We start from the raw sequence: 22,812 nt of genomic DNA on the forward strand, positions 1-22,812 counted from the left end.
GTTGAAGCAACGTATTCCAGGATGCAAGCCTGGGCCCTATAAGGTCACGTCTGAATGACATCTCCAATGGTGAATTTTGCATCACCGTTGCAATGGTATCAGACTTGTGGCGTACAATACTATATAAAGCTGGATACTGTTCCCGAAGAGTGATATTGCCTAACCACTTATCTTCCCAGAAACGTATCTGAGATCCATCCTTGATAGAGAAAGATGTATATGGAAAGAAGAATTTCTTCGTTGCCATAAGACCAGCCCAAAAGTGTGAGTCTCCAGGTTTCCAGATGACCTGGGACAAAGCCTTCGAGCCTACATACTTTCTTTTGAGAATTGTTTGCCATATACCTTCTTCTGAAAGAAGCTTAAATAACCATTTTCCAAGAAGGGCTCGATTCTTGACCTCAAGTTCATGAATCCCAAGCCCTCCCTGGTCTTTTGGACGGCAAAATACATTCCATTTAGCCAGTCGATATTTCTTTTTCTCGCTATCTCCTTGCCAAAAGAATCTAGATCGAAAGTAATCCAATCGACGCAAGACTCCTTTAGGCAACTGGAAGAAGGAAATCATATACAGTACCATATTACTTAGTACCGAGTTAATGAGAACCAAACGACCACCTAGAGATAGTAACTTTCTTTTCCAACTCGATAAGCGCTTCTGAAGTCTTTCCTCGACATGTTTCCATTCAGCTAAAGTGAGTCGCTGATAATGAATCGGGATACCCAAGTAACTGATAGGAAACTGACCAATCCCGCAGCCAAAAAGTTCAGCATACTAGGAGGCCTCATCGTGGGCTTCGCCGAAACAAAACAATTCACTTTTATGGAAGTTAATTTTAAGACCTGAAAGCTTCTCAAAAGCTGATAGGATCAGCTTAAGATTTTTTGCCTTTTCAAGATCATGTTCCATGAATATAATTGTGTCATCAGCGTATTGAAGGATAGAAAGTCCTGTTGGGATACGTTGCATAGAAAACAAAAAATTTCCTACCGCGAGAACGCAATCCAAGCCAAGATGCAATCTAGAAGATGGGAGCAACGAGGGGATGAACGAGACTAACCCTTGAAGATTTCCAAAGCCTATAAGAGTAGGCTCTTATTGCTGCGGTAGACGATCACTTGCCGCTTGCAAAAGCGCGTAGAAGATCTTGATCACGGTGCCACGATCGGGCAGCACCTCCGTACTCGGTCACACGTTCGGTGTTGATGACGATGTCCTTCTCCCCGTTCCAGCGGGCAGCGGAAGTAGTAGATCCTCCTCGGAATCCCGGCAGCACGACGGCGTGGTGGCGGTGTCGATGGAGATCTCCGGCGGACCTTCGCTAAGCATATGCGGGAGAAGTAGTGGAGGAGGGGTGCTAGGGTTTGAGGAGAGGGGGTGCCATGGGCGCCGGCCTCAAGGGGGCAGGGGTGGTGCGGCCAAGCCATGGGGTGCCCCCTCCCTCTCCTCCTCATTATATAGGTGGAACCCCAAGGGTTTGCCCAAAGTCTTCGAATAAGACCCCAACAGAAAAACTGCCTTATGGACGAAACCTAGAGGGACAGGGACTCTCCCCTTCCCCCTTTTCTTGGATGGCCAAGGAGGTGGAGTCCACCATGGACTCCACCCTCCCACTTGCTTGGCTGGTTAGGGTTTGTGGAGTCCCTCCGGGACTCCTCCTTCCATAGTAATTTATTTCCGGATAATTCTAGAAACCACCTTCCATAAATTCACCGGATCATTTCCAAACTTGGAAAGTGACTTCCTATATATGAATCTTATTCTCCGGACCATTCCGAAACTCCTCGTGATGTCCTGGATCCCATCCGAGACTCCGAACAAAACTTCGAACTCCATTCCATATTCCATATCTACTTAAACGACATCAAACCTTAAGTGTGTCACCCTACGGTTCGCGAACTATGTAGACATGGTTGAGAACTCTCTCCGACCAATAACCAATAGCGGGATCTGGAGATCCATAATGGCTCCCACATATTCAACGATGACTTTAGTGATCGAATGAACCATTCACATACGATACCAATTCCCTTTGTCACGCGATATTTTACTTGTCCGAGGTTTGATCATCGGTATCTCTATACCTCGTTCAACCTCGTCTCATGACAAGTACTCTTTACTCGTACCATGGTATGTGGTCTCTTATGAACCATTCATATGCTTGCAAGCTATTAGACGATATTCCACCGAGAGGGCCCAGAGTATATCTATCCGTCATCGGGATGGACAAATCCCACTGTTGATCCATATGCCTCAACTCATACTTTCCGGATACTTAATCCCACCTTTATAACCACCCATTTACGCAGTGGCGTTTGATGTAATCAAAGTACCTTTCCGATATAAGTGATTTATATGATCCCATGGTCATAAGGACTAGGTAACTATGTATCGAAAGCTTATAGCAAATAACTTAATGACGTGATCTTATGCTACGCTTAATTGGGTGTGTCCATTACATCATTCATACAATGATATAACCTTGTTATTAATAACATCCAATGTTCATGATTATGAAACTAATCATCCATTAATCAACAAGCTAGTTAAGAGGCATACTAGGGACTCTTTGTTGTTCACATAACACACATGTATCAATGTTTCGGTTAATACAATTATAGCATGGTATGTAAACATTATCATAAACACAAAGATGTATTATAATAACCTTTTTATTATTGCCTCTTGGGCATATCTCCAACAGTCTCCCACTTGCACTAGAGTCAATAATCTAGTTTACATTTGTAAAGATATAACACCTTGGCCTTTCTGGTGCTTTATCATGTTTTGCTCACGGGAGAGGTTTTAGTCAACGGATCTGACATGCTCAGAAACGTATGTATTTTGTAATTCATTTGCGTCTCAACGCATCACTCATTTCCAAATGAGTCGGCATTAAATATCTTTCGTCTTCTGGTGGAACCTTAATTCCGCGGTCTGAAATATGTCACTAATATTGTCACACACAATATAGCTTCAAAGTTCTGACTCTGTCGGAACTACACGAAGTTCTCAAAGAACCTCTTGACTTTAACATCCTTTGTCATTGTCAAAATAATGACATACTCTGCCTTCTTTTGTAGAATCCGTCATAATATTTAGAACTCTTCTAAATCTAGCATAGACAACTTCTAGCTCATTGTGCTACCTTTTAAACAACACTTAGTCTAATTTGAGATTGAAATTTTATTTTCATATGTGACAAAAACAAATATTGGTGCAACACCTTACAGCGATTTGTTTGTCATTTCTCCATACAAAACTATATATATATATCCTTGATTCTTCTTAAGTACTCAAGAATATTCTTACTGTTTTTCAATGATCATCACATGAATCATTCTGGTACATGCTCATAACATTTTTTAAGAGTACGTGATATCTGATTGTGTACATATTATTTGTGATCTATAATCACTCATGTGTTTTTACTCATTGAGTGTCAGATACACTCAAGTCTTGTAAAAACTTTACATGACAAGAACATTTTCTTAATATTTCTATATTGAACTACTTCAATATCCATTCTATGTACTTTGATTTAAACTTATTATGTGTTTCAATCTATCTTCATAGATCTTGACACTAAATTTGTTTCAGTCCATATCTTTTCATTGAAGTTAATTTCTCAATGAAACCTTTTTAATCAAGTATATAATTACATCATTTATAACCAACTATATGTCATCTACATAAAGTATTATAAATATGTCTCAGCACTCCCACTTAATTTCTTGCAAATGCAAGCCTCTTCATCGTTTCTGATGAAATCAAAAACTCTTTGACTATTTCATCTGGTGAAGATTCCAACTCCGTGATACTCACTTCATCCAATTGAAGTTCGTATACCTATCTAGTATTCTACGGACTAGCAAAACAATTGGTTGTATCTTGTATACACCTTTAATACACACTTCTGTTAAGTAGTGTATTTTGCCATCCTACTAGCATATCTCATAAAAGAAATATGTAGTGATTACTAGAATAATCTACATAGACTATAAGCATTGTTACGGAAGATCTAATCTTATCGTAGTCAACTCTTTGAACTTTGTCGTAAACAATTTTTCGACAAGTCTAGCTTCTTCAAGGATATTTCATCCAAGTCCATCAATTTTATAGATCTTTTTACTTTCAAAAAGTATTTATCTATCTTGGATTTCATGGCGTATAGCCATTTTAACGGAGTCAGGGCCCATCATAACTTCTTTGTTTGTAGTTGGTTTATCATTGTTCAAAATCAATCCTTTGTCCACAAATCATTTATTTGATCACAAAGTAAACCATACCTACAAGGTTCAATATGTACTTCGATCTCCATGGCTAAAACACTTTGTAGTCATGGGAGCCATGATCGTCGTGGCCGCTTCCGGAACCAATTCCGATGCTGCGCTACTCTGATCATTATGCTTAGGTTCATAAACTTTATCAAGTTCTATTGTCCTCCCACTCAAAAATTTCGCTAGAAACAATTTCTTGGAAATAAGAAACATTGACAAACACTTTTGTCTTTGTCTCCATAGTGGGAAGAATTCCCAATCAATTCTCTGGGATAACCAACAAAGACATTCATCCGATTTTGGTTGTAAACTTATCATGATGACTTTCCGAGACCATGTATGTACATGCTAGGCTCGTAAAGTTTTAACCTTGGTATTCGCATGTGCAAATCTGGCTTGCACCCGTTGTATGCACACGTAGAATCTATCACACCCGATCATCACGTGATGCTTCAAAACGACGAGTCTTAGCAACGGTGTATACTAAGGATGATAATGTAGGGATTCGTTGCACAGAAAACAAAAAAATTTCCTACCGCGAACATGCAATCCAAGCCAAGATGCAATCTAGAAGACGGTAGCAACGAGGGGTTATCAAGTCTCACCCTTGAAGAGATTCCAAAGCCTACAAGATGAGGCTCTTGTTGCTGCGGTAGACGTTCACTTGCCGCTTGCAAAAGCGCGTAGAAGATCTTGATCATGATCGCTTCCGGCGCCACGAACGGGCAGCACCTCCGTACTCGGTCACACGTTCGGTTGTTGATGAAGACGACGTCCACCTCCCCATTCCAGCGGGCAGCGGAAGTAGTATCTCCTCTTGAATCCGACAGCACGACGGCGTGGTGTCGGTGGTGGTGGAGAAATCCGGTGGAGCTTCGCTTAAGCATGCGGGATGTGGTGGAGGAGAGAGACCGCTAGGGTTTGGGGAGAGGGGGAGGCTAGGGCGCCGGCCAAGGGCAGCCCTAGGTGGTGCGGCCAAGTGTAGGCAGCCCCCTCCCTCTCCTCCTCATTATATAGGTGGAAATCCCCAAGTGTTGGTATCCAAGTCTTTGAATAAGACCCCAACAATGAAACCTCCCATATGTAGGGAAATCTACCCAAGGTGGGAATCCCACTTGGGGTGGGATTCCCCCCTTCCATGAGGGGGGTTGGCCGGCCACCCTAGGGGAGTCCACCTTGGACTCCTCCCCTTTAGGGTTGGCTGGCCATGCAAGGTGGAGTCCCTCCGGGACTCTACTTTCCATGGTGATTTCTTCCGGACTTTTCTAGAACCTTCTAGAACCTGCCATAAATACACCGGATCATTTCCAAACTTGGAATATGACTTCCTATATATGAATCTTATTCTCCGGACCATTCCGGAACTCCTCGTGATGTCCGGGATCTCATCCGGGACTCCGAACAAATATTCGAACTCCATTCCATATTCAAGTTCTACCATTTCAACATCCAACTTTAAGTGTGTCACCCTACGGTTCGTGAACTATGTGGACATGGTTGAGTACTCACTCCGACCAATAACCAATAGCGGGATCTGGAGATCCATAATGGCTCCCACATATTCAACGATGACTTCAGTGATCGAATGAACCATTCACATACGATACCAATTCCCTTTGTCACGCGATATTTTACTTGTCCGAGGTTTGATCATCGGTATCACTCTATACCTTGTTCAACCTCGTCTCCTGACAAGTACTCTTTACTCGTACCGTGGTATGTGGTCTCTTATGAACTTATTCATATGCTTGCAAGTCATTTAGACGACATTCCACCGAGAGGGCCCAGAGTATATCTATCCGTCATCGGGATGGAAAAATCCCACTGTTGATCCATATGCCTCAACTCATACTTTCCGGATACTTAATCCCACCTTTATAACCACCCATTTACGCAGTGGCGTTTGATGTAATCAAAGTACCTTTCCGGTATAAGTGATTTACATGATCTCATGGTCATAAGGACTAGGTAACTATGTATCGAAAGCTTATAGCAAATAACTTAATGACGAGATCTTATGCTACGCTTAATTGGGTGTGTCCATTACATCATTCATATAATGATATAACCTTGTTATTAATAACATCCAATGTTCATGATTATGAAACTAATCATCCATTAATCAACAAGCTAGTTTAAGAGGCATACTAGGGACTTCTTGTTGTCTACATATCACACATGTACTAATGTTTCGGTTAATACAATTATAGCATGATATATAAACATTTATCATAAACATAAAGATATAAATAATAACCACTTTATTATTGCCTCTAGGGCATATCTCCTTCAGTCTCCCACTTGCACTAGAGTCAATAATCTAGTTTACATTTGTAAAGATATAACACCTTGGCCTTCCGGTGCTTTATCATGTATTGCTCACGGGAGAGGTTTTTAGTCAACGGATCTGACACGCTCAGAAACGTATGTATTTTGTAATTAATTTGCGTCTCAACGCATCACTCATTTCCAAATGAGTCGGCATTAAATATGTTTGATCTTCTGGTGGAACCTTAATTTCGCTGTCTGAAATATGTCACTAATATTGTCACACACAATATAGCTTCAAAATTCTGACTCTGTCGGAACTACACCAAGTTCTCAAAGAACCTCTTGACTTTAACATCCTTTGTCATTTGTCAAAACAATGACATATTCTGCCTTCTTTTGTAGAATCCGTCACAATATTTAGAACTCTTCTAAATCTAGCATAGACAACTTCTAGCTCATTGTGCTACTTTTAAAAACAACACTTAGTCTAATTTGAGATTGAAATTTTATTTTTATATGTGACAAAACAAATATCGGTGTAATCACCTTACAGCGATTTGTTTGTCATTTCTCCATACAAAACTATATATATATATATATCCTTGGTTCTTCTAAAGTACTCAAGGATATTCTTACTGTCGTCCAATGATCATCTCATGAATCATTCCGGTATATGCTCATAACATTTTAGAGCACAAGATATCTGATTTTGTACATATTATTCATGATCTAAAATCACTCATGTGTTTTTACTCATCGAGTGTCAGATACACTCAAGTTTTGTTAAACCTTCACATGACAAGAACATTTTCTTAATATTCCTATATTGAACTATTTCAATATCCATTCTATGTACTTTGACTTAAACTTATTATGTGTTTCAATCTATCTTCATAGATCTTGACACTAAATATGTTTTAGTCCATATCCTTTCATTGAAGTTAATTTTCAATGAAACATTTTAATCAAGTATATAATTACATTATTTATAACCAACTATATGTCATCTACATAAAGTATTATAAATATGTCTCAGCGCTCCCACTTAATTTCTTGCAAATGCAAGCCTCTTCATCATTTCTGATGAAATCAAAAACTCTTTGACTATTTCATCTGGTGAAGATTCCAACTCCGTAATACTCACTTCATACAATTGAAGTTCGTATACCTATCTAGTATTCTACGGACTAGCAAAACAATTGGTTGTATCTTGTATACATACTTCTGTTAAGTAGTGTATTTTGCCATCCTACTAGCATATCTCATAAAAGAAGTATGTAGTGATTACTAGAATAATCCACATAGACTATAAGCATTGCTACGGAAGATCTAATCTTATCGTAGTCAACTCTTTGAACTTTGTCGTAAACAATTTTTCGACAAGTCGAGCTTCTTTAAGGATATTTCATCCAAGTCTATAGATCCATTTACTTTCAAAAAGTATTCATCTATTATGGATTTCATGGCGTATGGCCATTTTAACGGAGTCAGGGCCCATCATAACTTCTTTGTTTGTAGTTGGTTTATCATTGTTCAAAATCAATCCTTTGTCCACAAATCATTTATTTGATCACAAAGTAAACCATACCTACAAGGTTCAATATGTACTTCGATCTCCATGGCTAAAACACTTTGTAGTCATGGGAGCCATGATCGTCGTGGCCGCTTCCGAAACCAATTCCGATGTTGCGCTACTCTAATCATTATGCTCAGGTTCATAAACCTTATCAAATTATATTGTCCTCCCACTCAAATACTTCACTAGAAACAATTTCTTGGAAATAAGAAACATTGACAAACACTTTTGTCTTTGTCTCCATAGTGGGAAGAATTCCCAATCAATTCTCTGGGATAACCAACGAAGACATTCATCCGATTTTGGTTGTTAACTTTTAGACCAAAATTTAAAGAAAGGACTATTAGGGTTTATACCCATGCCATAACTCGTATGGTGTCATTTCTACAGATCATGATGATGCTCTATTCAGTGTAAAAGCGGTAGTCACTAAAGCATAATCCACAAAAATATAATGGCGTCATAATATTTTATCTCATCATTAATCCAACAAGGCTTGGATACATCTCTCGGATACTATATCATCATTATGATGCTCCAAGAAATGTGAGTTGTAGAACAATTTCATGACTCTCTTAGATGTTCGCTAACACTCGTAATTCAAATATTTTCACCATGATCCAATCATAGATATTTGAGTTTTCTATTACGATGATTTCCACTTCATGCTGAAATTTATTTGAATCCATTCAAATGTTTCAAACTTCTTCCTTATTGAATATATCCACATATATATACTCAATTCATTGTTGAAAGTTTTCATGAAGTAGAAGAATCTCCCGCACACAACTATGCCCAGTGAACCACATACATCATCATGTATTTTTCACTAAGTTAGTTGCCCGTTCAACTCTTGGCCTATGAACGGCATTTTAATCATTTCTCTTTAGAAAAGATTTGCAAGCGCCAAATGATTCAAAAATCAAATGACTCCAAAATCCATTTGCATGGAGTTCCTTCATGCGTTCCTTTCTAACATGACCTAAATGGCGGTTCCACAAATAAGTGGAATTCAAATCATTTGCCTTATGGCATTTTAGCGTCAGTGTTATGTATGTGTGTTTCACCATTAAGATTTATAATAACTTATCCATCATATATGGAGTAATGTCATAAATTGAACAACTCATTGTTTTCATTTGACCAGAGCAAAATAACAATTATTAAGTTCTTTATTATAAATTCTAAGGGCTAGATAGAATGCCAACGACGAACATAATAACACTTTATTTTGTTCCAGACGTGCATTTCTATCATATTCCTTGTCAGTCACTTAGGCCATTGTATTCTTGTATTGCGTTGTTTTGTATGACACTTCATACCAACCAATATAGTAATAATACCCAAGAATTTCATAGTGTGACCTAACTAGGAATACAACCATAACATGTATATCATTTATATACACCTGAGCTAGACTTTCTAGTCTTTTCTTTCTTTCTGCCAAAATATCTTTTGCAGTTTCTCTTTTAGCTCTCCTCATTATTCAGAAAAACACTTCAACATTAATAACTTCTAGGTTTATTGGTCTAATACCAATAACCTTGAGGTTCTTATTTTGAAGTTGATCATCATATGATCAAAGTGTTCTAGATTTCACTATTAGTAACTTTGTAATATGATGAACAATTTCACTCATAATTTTATCCATCAATTTATGACAACTTTCTGAGACCATGTCTGTACATGCTAGGCTCATAAAGTTTAACCTTAGTATTTGCATGTGCAAATCTGGCTTGCACCCGTTGTAAGCACACATAGAATCTATAACACCCGATCATCACGTGATGCTTCGATATGACGAGTCTTAGCAATGGTGCATACTAAGGATGATAACTTCATGGATATGCGAATATTATTAGTGCCCCAATAGTTGGAGGATTGTGACGCCTGGCGTCTTCAACCTTCATACATTCCCATAAAACTTATGAGTTTATGTAGTCTCACCAAATTTATATTCTATCATCTTGCAATAAGGTCTTAGATATCACATATATCTCATAGCTTGATTATTTCTGAAAACTAAATTTTCAGCTCCTTACTTTTCAAACAGATTTGAACTTCAAGTTTCACGGAGACAAGATAACTTTAGGTACTAATTGAAACCATAGTTTTTTGAATCAACAATGTGAGGTTTACTAAAAGTTTGCAATAGGACTTAATTAATTCTTGATTCTTTAACAATACGGTACCAATCTGTAAAGTTTCTTGTCAGATTTTAACAGTATTTCTATCTCAATTACAAGACTAGCGCATAGTAGTAAACGGGTGCCAATACTACAAAATTAATTCAAAAAACTACTCAGACTATGTTTATGATAATTAGTTCATGTTTTAATCTAATTACTAATGAACTCCCACTTAATACAACATCCCTCATAGTTGTTAAGTGGTACACGATCCAAATTCACTACACCAAAAACCGATCATCACGTGAGATGATGTAGCTTCAATGGTGAACATCAACATGTTGATCATATCATCCATATGACTCGTGTTCAACCTTTCGGTTTCCGTTGTCCCGAGGCCATGTCTGTACATGCTAGGCTCGTCAAGCAAACCCAAGTATTCCGCGTGTGCAACATGGCTTACACCCGTTGTATGTGAATCGTTGAATCTATCACATCCGATCATCACGAGATGCTTCAAACGCATTTAACTGTACAACGGTGCATACGAGGGGAGAACACTTAATTATCTTGATATTAATGTGAGGGACCATCTTATAATGCTACCGTCGCGATCTAAGCAAAATAAGATGCATAAAGGATTAACATCACATGCAGTTCATATGTGATATGATATGGCCCTTTTGTTTTTGCGCCTTTGATCTTCATCTCCAAAGCACGGACATGATTTCCATCATCTTCGGGCATGATTTCCATCATCGTCGGCGTAGCGTCAAGGTTCATGGCGCCGTCTTCATGGTTGTTCACCTCATGTAGCAACTATTACAACTACTTTGAAATACTACTCAACATGAAAAATTAAAGACAACCATAAGGCTCCTGCCGGTTGCCACAATACAATAATGATCATCTCATACATATTCATCATCATATCATGGCCATATCACATCACCAAACCCTGCAAAAACAAGTTAGACGTCTCTAATTTGGTTTGCATATTTTACGTGGTTTAGGGTTTTCGAGTAAGATCTAATCTACCTACGAACATGAACCACAACGGTGATACTAGTGTTGTCAATAGAAGAGTAAGTTGAATCTTCACTATAGTAGGAGAGACAGACACCCACAAAGCCTCTTATGCAATACAAGTTGCATGTCGAACGAGGAACAAGTCTCATGAACGCGGTCATGTAAAGTTAGTCCGGGCCGCTTCATCCCACTATGCCACAAAGATGCAAAGTACTCAAACTAAAGATAACAAGAGCATCAACGCCCACAAAACCATTGTGTTCTACTCGTGCAACCATCTATGCATAGACACGGCTCTGATACCACTGTAGGGATTCGTTGCACAGAAAACAAAAAATTTCCTACCGCGAACACGCAATCCAAGCCAAGATGCAATCTAGAAGATGGTAGCAACGAGGGGTTATCAAGTCTCACCCTTGAAGAGATTCCAAAGCCTACAAGATGAGGCTCTTGTTGCTGCGGTAGACGTTCACTTGCTGCTTGCAAAAGCGCGTAGAAGATCTTGATCACGATCGCTTCCGGCGCCACGAACGGGCAGCACCTCCGTACTCGGTCACACGTTCGGTTGTTGATGAAGACGATGTCCACCTCCCCGTTCCAGCGGGCAGCGGAAGTAGTAGCTCCTCTTGAATCCGACAGCACGACGGCGTGGTGTCGGTGATGGTGGAGAAATCCGGCGGAGCTTCGCTTAAGCATGCGGGATGTGGTGGAGGAGAGAGACCGCTAGGGTTTGGGGAGAGGGGGAGGCTAGGGCGCCGGCCAAGGGCAGCCCTAGGTGGTGCGGCCAAGTGTAGGCAGCCCCCTCCCTCTCCTCCTCATTATATAGGTGGAAATCCCCAAGTGTTGGTATCCAAGTCTTTGAATAAGACCCCAACAATGAAACCTCTCATATGTAGGGAAACCTACCCAAGGTGGGAATCCCACTTGGGGTGGGATTCCCCCCTTCCATGAGGGGGGTTGGCCGGCCACCCTAGGGGAATCCACCTTGGACTCCTCCCCTTTAGGGTTGGCTGGCCATGCAAGGTGGAGTCCCTCCGGGACTCTACTTTCCATGGTGATTTCTTCCGGACTTTTCTAGAACCTTCTAGAACCTGCCATAAATACACCGGATCATTTCCAAACTTGGAATATGACTTCCTATATATGAATCTTATTCTCCGGACCATTCCGGAACTCCTCGTGATGTCCGGGATCTCATCCGGGACTCCGAACAAATATTCGAACTCCATTCCATATTCAAGTTCTACCATTTCAACATCCAACTTTAAGTGTGTCACCCTACGGTTCGTGAACTATGTGGACATGGTTGAGTACTCACTCCGACCAATAACCAATAGCGGGATCTGGAGATCCATAATGGCTCCCACATATTCAACGATGACTTCAGTGATCGAATGAACCATTCACATACGATACCAATTCCCTTTGTCACGCGATATTTTACTTGTCCGAGGTTTGATCATCGGTATCACTCTATACCTTGTTCAACCTCGTCTTTAGACAAGTACTCTTTACTCGTACCGTGGTATGTGGTCTCTTATGAACTTATTCATATGCTTGCAAGACATTTAGACGACATTCCACCGAGAGGGCCCAGAGTATATCTATCCGTCATCGGGATGGACAAATCCCACTGTTGATCCATATGCCTCAACTCATACTTTCCGGATACTTAATCCCACCTTTATAACCACCCATTTACGCAGTGGCGTTTGATGTAATCAAAGTACCTTTCCGGTATAAGTGATTTACATGATCTCATGGTCATAAGGACTAGGTAACTATGTATCGAAAGCTTATAGCAAATAACTTAATGACGAGATCTTATGCTACGCTTAATTGGGTGTGTCCATTACATCATTCATATTATGATATAACCTTGTTATTAATAACATCCAATGTTCATGATTATGAAACTAATCATCCATTAATCAACAAGCTAGTTTAAGAGGCATACTAGGGACTTCTTGTTGTCTACATATCACACATGTACTAATGTTTCGGTTAATACAATTATAGCATGATATATAAACATTTATCATAAACATAAAGATATAAATAATAACCACTTTATTATTGCCTCTAGGGCATATCTCCTTCAGATAACTTCATGGATATGCGAATATTATTAGTGCCCCAATAGTTGGAGGATTGTGACGCCTGGCGTCTTCAACCTTCATACATTCACATAAAACTTATGAGTTTATGTAGTCTCACCAAATTATATTCTATCATCTTGCAATAAGGTCTTAGATATCACATATATCTCATACCTTGATTATTTCTGAAAACTAAATTTTCAGCTCCTTACTTTTCAAACAAATTTGAACTTCAAGTTTCATGGAGACAAGATAACTTTATGTACTAATTGAAACCATAGCTCTTTGAATCAACAATGTGAGGTTTACTAAAAGTTTTCTATAGGACTTAATCACTTCTTGATTCTTTAACAATACGGTACCAGTCTGTAAAGTTTCTTGTCAGATTTTAGCAGTATTTCTATCTCAATAACAAGACTAGCGCATGGTAGAAAAACGGATGCCAAAACTACAAAATTAATTCAAAATACTACTCAGACTATGTTTATGATAATTAGTTCATGTTTTAATCTAATTACTAATGAACTCCCACTTAATACAACATCCCTCATAGTTGTTAAGTGGTACACGATCCAAATCCACTACACCAAAACCGATCATCACGTGAGATGATGTAGCTTCAATGGTGAACATAAACATGTTGATCATATCATCCATATGACTCGTGTTCAACCTTTCGGTTTCTGTTGTCCCGAGGCCATGTCTGTACATGCTAGGCTCGTCAAGCAAACCCTAGTATTCCGCGTGTGCAACATGGCTTACACCCGTTGTATATGAACGTTGAATCTATCACATCCGATCATCACGAGATGCTTTGAAACGACGAACTTTGGCAACGGTGCATACGAGGGGAGAACACTTTATTATCTTGATATTAATGTGAGGGACCATCTTATAATGCTACCGTCGCGTTCTAAGCAAAATAAGATGCATAAAGGATTAACATCACATGCAATTCATATGTGATATGATATGGCCCTTTTGTCTTTGCGCCTTTGATCTTCATCTCCAAAGCACGGACACGATCTCCATCATTAACGGGCATGATCTCCATCATCGTCGGCGTAGCGTCAAGGTCCATGGCGCCGTCTTCATGGTTGTTCACCTCATGTAGCAACTATTACAACTACTTTGAAATACTACTCAACATGAAATTTAAAGACAACCATAAGGCTCCTGCCGGTTGCCACAATACAATAATGATCATCTCATACATATTCATCATCACATCATGGCCATATCACATCACCAAACCCTGCAAAAACAAGTTAGACGTCTCTAATTTGGTTTGCATATTTTACGTGGTTTAGGGTTTTCGAGTAAGATCTAATCTATCTACGAACATGAACCACAACGGTGATACTAGTGTTGTCAATAGAAAGAGTAAATTGAATCTTCACTATGGTGGGAGAGACAGACACCCGCAAAGCCACTTATGCAATACAAGTTGCATGTCGAACGTGGAGCAAGTCTCATGAACGCGGTCATGTAAAGTTAGCCCGAGCCGCTTCATCCCACCATGCTACAAAGATGCAAAGTACTCGAACTAAAGACAACATAAGCATCAACGCCCACAAAAACATTGTGTTCTACTCGTGCAACCATCTATGCATAGACACGGCTCTGATACCACTGTTGGGATACGTTGCATAGAAAACAAAAATTTTCCTACCGCGAGAACGCAATCCAAGCCAAGATGCAATCTAGAAGATGGGAGCAACGAGGGGATGAACGAGACTAACCCTTGAAGATTTCCAAAGCCTATAAGAGTAGGCTCTTATTGCTGCGGTAGACTATCACTTGCCGCTTGCAAAAGCGCGTAGAAGATCTTGATCACGGTGCCACGATCGGGCAGCACCTCCGTACTCGGTCACACGTTCGGTGTTGATGACGACATCCTTCTCCCCGTTCCAGCGGGCAGCGGAAGTAGTAGATCCTCCTCGGAATCCCGGCAGCACGACGGCGTGGTGGCGGTGTCGATGGAGATCTCCGGCGGAGCTTCGCTAAGTATATGCAGGAGAAGTAGTGGAGGAGGGGTGCTAGGGTTTGAGGAGAGGGGGTGCCATGGGCGCCGGCCTCAAGGGGGCAGGGGTGGTGCGGCCAAGCCATGGGCTGCCCCCTCCCTCTCCTCCTCATTATATAGGTGGAACCCCAAGGGTTTGCCCAAAGTCTTCGAATAAGACCCCAACAGAAAAACTGCCTTATGGACGAAACCTAGAGGGACAGGGACTCTCCCCTTCCCCCTTTTCTTGGCCGGCCAAGGAGGTGGAGTCCACCATGGACTCCACCCTCCCACTTGCTTGGTTGGTTAGGGTTTGTGGAGTCCCTCCGGGACTCCTTCCATAGTAATTTATTTCCGGATAATTCTAGAAACCACCTTCCATAAATTCACCGGATCATTTCCAAACTTGGAAAGTGACTTCCTATATATGAATCTTATTCTCCGGACCATTCCGGAACTCCTCGTGATGTCCTGGATCCCATCCGAGACTCCGAACAAAACTTCGAACTCCATTCCATATTCCATATCTATTTAAACGACATCAAACCTTAAGTGTGCCACCCTACGGTTCGCGAACTATGTAGACATGGTTGAGAACTCTCTCCAACCAATAACCAATAGCGGGATCTGGAGATCCATAATGGCTCCCACATATTCAACGATGACTTTAGTGATCGAATGAACCATTCACATACGATACCAATTCCCTTTGTCACGTGATATTTTACTTGTCCGAGGTTTGATCATCGGTATCTCTATACCTCGTTCAACCTCGTCTCATGACAAGTACTCTTTACTCGTACCGTGGTATGTGGTCTCTTATGAACCATTCATATGCTTGCAAGCTATTAGACGACATTCCACCGAGAGGGCCCAGAGTATATCTATCCGTCATCGGGATGGACAAATCCCACTGTTGATCCATATGCCTCAACTCATACTTTCCGGATACTTAATCCCACCTTTATAACCACCCATTTACGCAGTGGCGTTTGATGTAATCAAAGTACCTTTCCGGTATAAGTGATTTATATGATCTCATGGTCATAAGGACTAGGTAACTATGTATCGAAAGCTTATAGCAAATAACTTAATGACGTGATCTTATGCTACGCTTAATTGGGTGTGTCCATTACATCATTCATACAATGATATAACCTTGTTATTAATAACATCCAATGTTCATGATTATGAAACTAATCATCCATTAATCAACAAGCTAGTTAAGAGGCATACTAGGTACTCTTTGTTGTTCACATAACACACATGTATCAATGTTTCGGTTAATACAATTATAGCATGGTATGTAAACATTATCATAAACACAAAGATGTATTATAATAACCTTTTTATTATTGCCTCTTGGGCATATCTCCAACAAGTCCACCGTCAACAAGATGTGGTACTACCCCCTCAATATGACCATCCACTTTTGCGCGCTCAATAATTATAGCAAGCATATCAGCTACTATGTTGAATAACATAGGAGATAATGGATCACCTTGCCGTAATCCCTTTTTCGTCTGAAAGTAATTACCCACATCATCATTGACTTTAATGGCAACACTTTCACCGAAAATGATATTATGAATCAAAGCACGCCACTCATCAGAAAAACCTTTCATCCTGAGTGTCTGTTAAAGGAAAGACCATTTGACTTTGTCATAAGCCTTTTCAAAGTCAATTTTTCAAATAACACCATTCAACTTTTTTCGGTGAAGCTCATGCACTGTTTCATGCAAAGTTACTACCCCGTCCAGGATGTTTCTTCCTTGCATGAAGGTCGTTTGAGACGGTCGCACAACATGATCAGCAACCGAGTTACGTCTTAAAGTTGTGGTTTTTGTAAAGATCTTAAAGCTCACGTTAAGAAGGCAGATAGGACGGTATTGTTGAATCCGTTCTGCTTCCATAACCTTTGGCAATAAGATTATCTCACCAAAATTAAGACGAAACAATTCAAGTTGATCTGCGGTGCAATGCAGAAAACAAAGCTAAAAGGTTCGGTTTGATTGTGTCCCAGAAATTTTGATAAAATTCTGCTGGAAAACCATCAGGCCCTGGTGCTTTATTATGCTCCATTAGGAAAATCGCCTTTCCCACCTCCTCCTCTGAATAAGGAGCCGTAAGAAAGGCATTTTCCTCCGCGGATACTTGGGGAATATCCTGAGTCCTGGATTCTTCCAAAGTGAAAGTTCCTTCTTCTGGTTCCCCAAAAAGATCCTTATAATAATTAGTAATATAAGATTTAAGTTGCTCATACCCAACAATCGTACCCTCATCCTGAACAAGAGAATGAATAAGTTTCTTCCTATGTCTGCCATTAGCGACAGAATGGAAGTATCTTGTGTTCGAGTCTCCTTCTAGGATAAATTGTACCTTTGATCGTTGATACCATTTCAGCTCCTCTTCTCTCAACATGGAAGCCATTTGCGCATTATATTGACTCTTAAGTTCAATTTCTTGCGTTGATAACAACCGTGTCTCAGCGAGAGCTTCCAGGTCATCAACCAGGGTTGACAAGCGCAACTTTTCAGACTTTAAAATCCCTGCTACATGCTCGGATGCACATCACTAACAAGGCGACGGTGCCACCGACTGCTCCCACGGACACCAGGAATATGTGGCTGTCATCCTCGCCACGAACGCAGACGGCATGACACCTCATCTTCACTAGAACTTCGGCCGCGTTGTTGCACTCCCTCGGATGCACACCAACGACATGGCGATGTTACCGCCAAGTGCGCTCACAGTTGCCAAGAATTTGTGGCCGTCGTCCCCGACCAAGAGTGCATGTGTGTAACACCCCGGCCACCCCCCGACCGGGCATGTCACCCCTGGCAGCTCTTTAGGATCTCTAGACTAGCCCCACAGACCAACACATGTCTTTCCTGCGCACTTTGTCCTCACTCGTGCGCACCCGGGAAGTACTTCCCGGTCAGTCACCCATCTTCAAATCGCTCCGGGCCAAGCACGCTTAACCTCGGAGTTCTTTGGAGGTGAGCTTCCGGAAAAGAAGTTGCAACTTGTTGGTATGAGTATTCTATCAATCCTATTAAGCCCTAGGCCAGGATATCACACTGTGTTAGGCCACCTCGTCTTCACGAGAAACCTTCGCCGCGCCGTTGTGCTCGCACGGGTGCATGCCAACGACATGGCAACGACGCCACCGAGTGCACCCACAGTCTTCCTCTTCCTCCTCTTTCTCTTTCTTTTCTTTTTCTTCATCCTCACATACAAGTGTATACAACTACACATGTATTTCTCAAACTCCACCAAAAGGAGAAATTTGCAACACCAAAGTTGTGGGAAATAGCAAGATCAAGCTACTCTTGAAAGAAAATTACGAATGGTTGATTGTGTGCGAAAAATATGAAGAAATTCGTCTAAAAAAGATCCAGGTTTGACCACGGAGTCGAGAAGACACATAAAATTGTGGAAAAAAAAGATATTTTTAATGAACCGTGTATAAATGACAAAAAAGAAACTCGTGAGAAGCTATTGTGGAGACCCAAAAATTATCTTTTTCACAAGTCACGTACAATGTTTAAAAAAATCTAAGGATACTTTGGTAGCAAGCATCCTTTTTCCGTCTTCGGCTGACAGTGCTAAATCGAAACAGGTCGGACAAAAACGAGAATTTTGCAAAATCTGCATTTCGGGTTTGGTAGCCTGCACCGACAGTGTTGGCACGAGTTGCCAAGAATACAAGTTATTTGGTTGCGGATACATAAGCCAGTAGTGTGGCTTGTTGGTGGCAACCATCGCGCCGAGCGATGGTGCTCTTCACCGGTGTCTACACCAAAACCATGGCCGCGCCGGCGGCACTCGCCCGGATGCACATCACCAACAAGGCAACGACGCCGCTAACCGCTCCCACGGTCGCCAGGAATCTATGCCGTCATCCTCGGCCACGAGCGCCGGCGGCAGGACACCTCGTCTGCACGAGAACTTCAGCCGCGCTGTTGCACTCGCTCGGATGCACACAAACGACACGACGATGGCACCGCCAACTGCGTCCACAGTTGCCAAGAATTTGTGGCTGACGTCCCCGACCAAGAGCGCCGGTAGCAGGCCACCTCGTCTTAATGAGAAACCTTGGCCGCGCCGTTGCTCGCAAGGGTGCACGCCAAGGACACGACGATGAGGCCACCTTGTGCGCCCACATTCTTCCTCTTCCTCTTTCTTCTCTTCTTCTTCAACCTCACGTACACGTGTACACAACTACATATGTATTTCTCAACCTCCACCAAATGGAGAAATTTGCAATACCAAAGTTGTAGAAAATAGCAAGATCAAGCTACTCGATCTTCAAACGAAATTTCGAACGGCTGATTGTGTGTGAAAAATATGAAGAAATTCATCCAAAAAAGATCCAAGTTTGAAGTCGAGAAGATACACTCCATGAAACTCGGTGTTGATGGTCAGAAACGAACCCTATCGATGACGCTTAGAGCATCTCTAGCAGAGCCCGTAAACTGGGCAAAACCAGAAATAACCGCCAGTTTACGGGTTCGGTTCGAAAATCGGCGCAGATCAGTTACTCTAAACGGGACGAAACCGAAAAAAAATTACAGGCCGAGCCTGAAAACCAAACTCCGCCCCCTATTTGTAGGGGTTGGAAAGTCAAACTGAAGGCAAACATGTATTCCTAGTGGCGTTTTGGCGGGCTGAAACTTCAACTCGCTGAAACTTCAACTCCAAACACTGCATTTCTGTCGGAGGACTCCTGGAATACGACCAAAATTTGGCAAAATCCGGCCGGAGGACCTGCGTTGCGAGCTCGGGGAAGGGAGAGCGGCCAGCCGGCCAGCCACAAGTGCGTCGGGCGCAGGCGGGGCGGCCTGGAGGCGTCCGTGATGGGGCGGGGTCGAGTTCGTCGGAGCGGGGCAGGTCGGGGCGAGGAGGAGCAGGGGCAGGCCGGGGCGAGGCGGGGCATGGGCAGGCAGGGGCAGGGCTGGGGCGGCGCGGGGCAGGGCTGGGGCGACGCGGGTGACAAGGGATTAACTTGTCAATGCCTATGGATTGTAGGCTAGGGTTTAGTTAGAAGTAGAGAGTAAGTAGATCTCGAAGGTTTCAGCCGAAAAGTACTCGACGATTGTGAAAACTAGGGTTTGCAGACAATGATTCGGTTAATTCTTTGTCCCTCGACTCCCCCTTATATATGAGGTGAAGCCGAGGGATTCGTGCTATACAAGTTTACAGAGTCCGGGACGGTTTCTAACTCATCCCGCCAGATTACAAACAACACTTCCTATTACAACTCTATCTTTCCTTAGTAAATCTTGGACTCCCGAATCTTCTTATTCTTCGGGTATTGGGCCTCCAGTAAACCCCGGGTACCATCTTCGGCAGGCCCATTTGGGATGCCTATGTCAGTAGCCCCCGAGATTTTGCTTGAATCGTAGAGTCAGGGAAAATCTCCATTGTTTATTTTTACTCGAAAGCTTTAACCTTTTATATTTCTTCACATAAAATTCTATATTGTACAGGGATACTGGTAATTGGGGCTAGTTCATCTGACGGATCAGGTACTAGTTAACTGCTCTAGTGGCAATCCGCAAAAACCTACTTCAAAATCACGTCCCCGGACATGATCTCGGGATACTGGTGTAAACGTCGACAGGTGCCGCTTAAGGTCTTACCATTCTGTCGAGTCCCAGTCAAATTTATCGGGTACCTAACGCGTCCGTTAGGATTTTTCTTCGTATCTGTTGATACGGATAAAAGTAGCAGAGCGCAGTCTTTGGCGATGCCACGCCCAGCAGAACGGATCTGGGGTCTTACCTTCGCAAATTTGCGGCATTCAGAAATTGATCGCAACTTCGGCGTTCTGAGAATATATTGTCGAGTGCTTTTCCGGCTGTTGGAATGGCACATTTTATCGAGTCATATATGACTTATATTGTTCTCCCGATGGGAGTATATGTAGAGTTAATTATAACTCGAAATATACTCTCTTGTTTTTCTATTTTTGTTAATTTCATCGGGCACGCGAACAGCGTTCCCGATGGGAGTAGCCCCCGAGGCTACAACCAAGAACTTGTGCTTGGTTGTAGGCTCAACATTTTAGTCCACCTTGTCGCTATATTTTCATTACTTCCCAATATGATCTCTTTCTTCTTCTCTCTTTTTTTTTTATCTCTCGGGTGCGCGAACAGCGTTCTCGATGGGAGTAGCCCCCGAGGCTACAGCCAAGGACTTGTGCTTGGTTGTAGGCTACCGCAATTTCTATATTTATCATACTCGAAAATTTACTTTTTTCAGAAGTAGCCACCGAGCATTTGGGCAAAAACTTGTATTTGACCAAAGGTTCACGAGGTATTGAAAAATTCTTTCTGTCGCCGTATTTCGTTTCGACATACTTCCCTTAATCAAATTTACTTCATCCTCCTCGAATAGTCGTGATTTTTCTGCCCTGTGGGTCCATTGCTTCGACTACGTTGACACGTCGTGCAAGTAGTGGACACACGTCCTCCGCTTTTCCTGGCGCACGTACGGTAACGCCTATTTCAGTAAAAATACTCTTTTGCCCTTGTGTCTAGAAGATCCATCCTCACCACACGATTTCTTCATCCAACGGCACACTGCTTCACCCGAATCTTATATAAACCCTTCTTCAACCTTCGTTCATCCCTCGCTTGCGCCGCTCACCTGTTCCTCTTCGCAAAACTTCCCCGCGCCCAACTCTCTCCAATCTTCCGTACGCACATACATTGCTCTGCCTTGCCGTTGATGCCACCGCGCACGCGTCCGACTCGCCACGACGCCGGAATCCAAGATGGCCGCCGAGGATCTTGAGTGGGAGAGATCCAAAATCTCCAATCAAGACATCAACACGCTGAAGAGGCTCGGCCTCATGACGAAGGAGAACGCCATCCGCTTTCCTAGCGAAGAAAGCTACCCCAAGCCTCCAATGGAGTATCGGGTTAGTTTTGTTGATCATCTGATCCGCGGCCTTTCAACCCCAATCCACGATTTCCTCCGCGGCCTTCTTTTTGTTTATGGGATTCAACTGCACCAGTTGACTCCCAATTCCATCCTTCACATTTCTATTTTTATCACACTTTGCGAATGCTTCCTCGGAATCACTCCCAATTGGGCTCTGTGGAAGCGCATTTTCTGCCTCCGCCGTAATGGCTCCCACAACGTCACTTATAACATAGGTGGCGTTGTTATCTGTGTTCGGACTGATGTCGATTATTTCGACGTCAAGTTTCCTGATTCTGTCCAAGGATGGCGCAAAAAGTGGCTCTACATCCACGAAGAAAGCGCCAATTCTGTGGAGCACAACATAGTTCCTTTCGACGGAAGTGCCAAGATTCAGCGCTGCCGTTCTGGGATGCCGAAGCTTCGAAGAAGAGAAAAAGCGACAGAGGCGCTCATGGCTCGTATCCGTCATCTTCAAAACACTCGAGGCAAAGA

The sequence above is a fragment of the Lolium perenne genome, chromosome 6, assembly GCF_019359855.2.
Source record: "Lolium perenne isolate Kyuss_39 chromosome 6, Kyuss_2.0, whole genome shotgun sequence".
Lineage (NCBI taxonomy): Eukaryota > Viridiplantae > Streptophyta > Magnoliopsida > Poales > Poaceae > Lolium > Lolium perenne.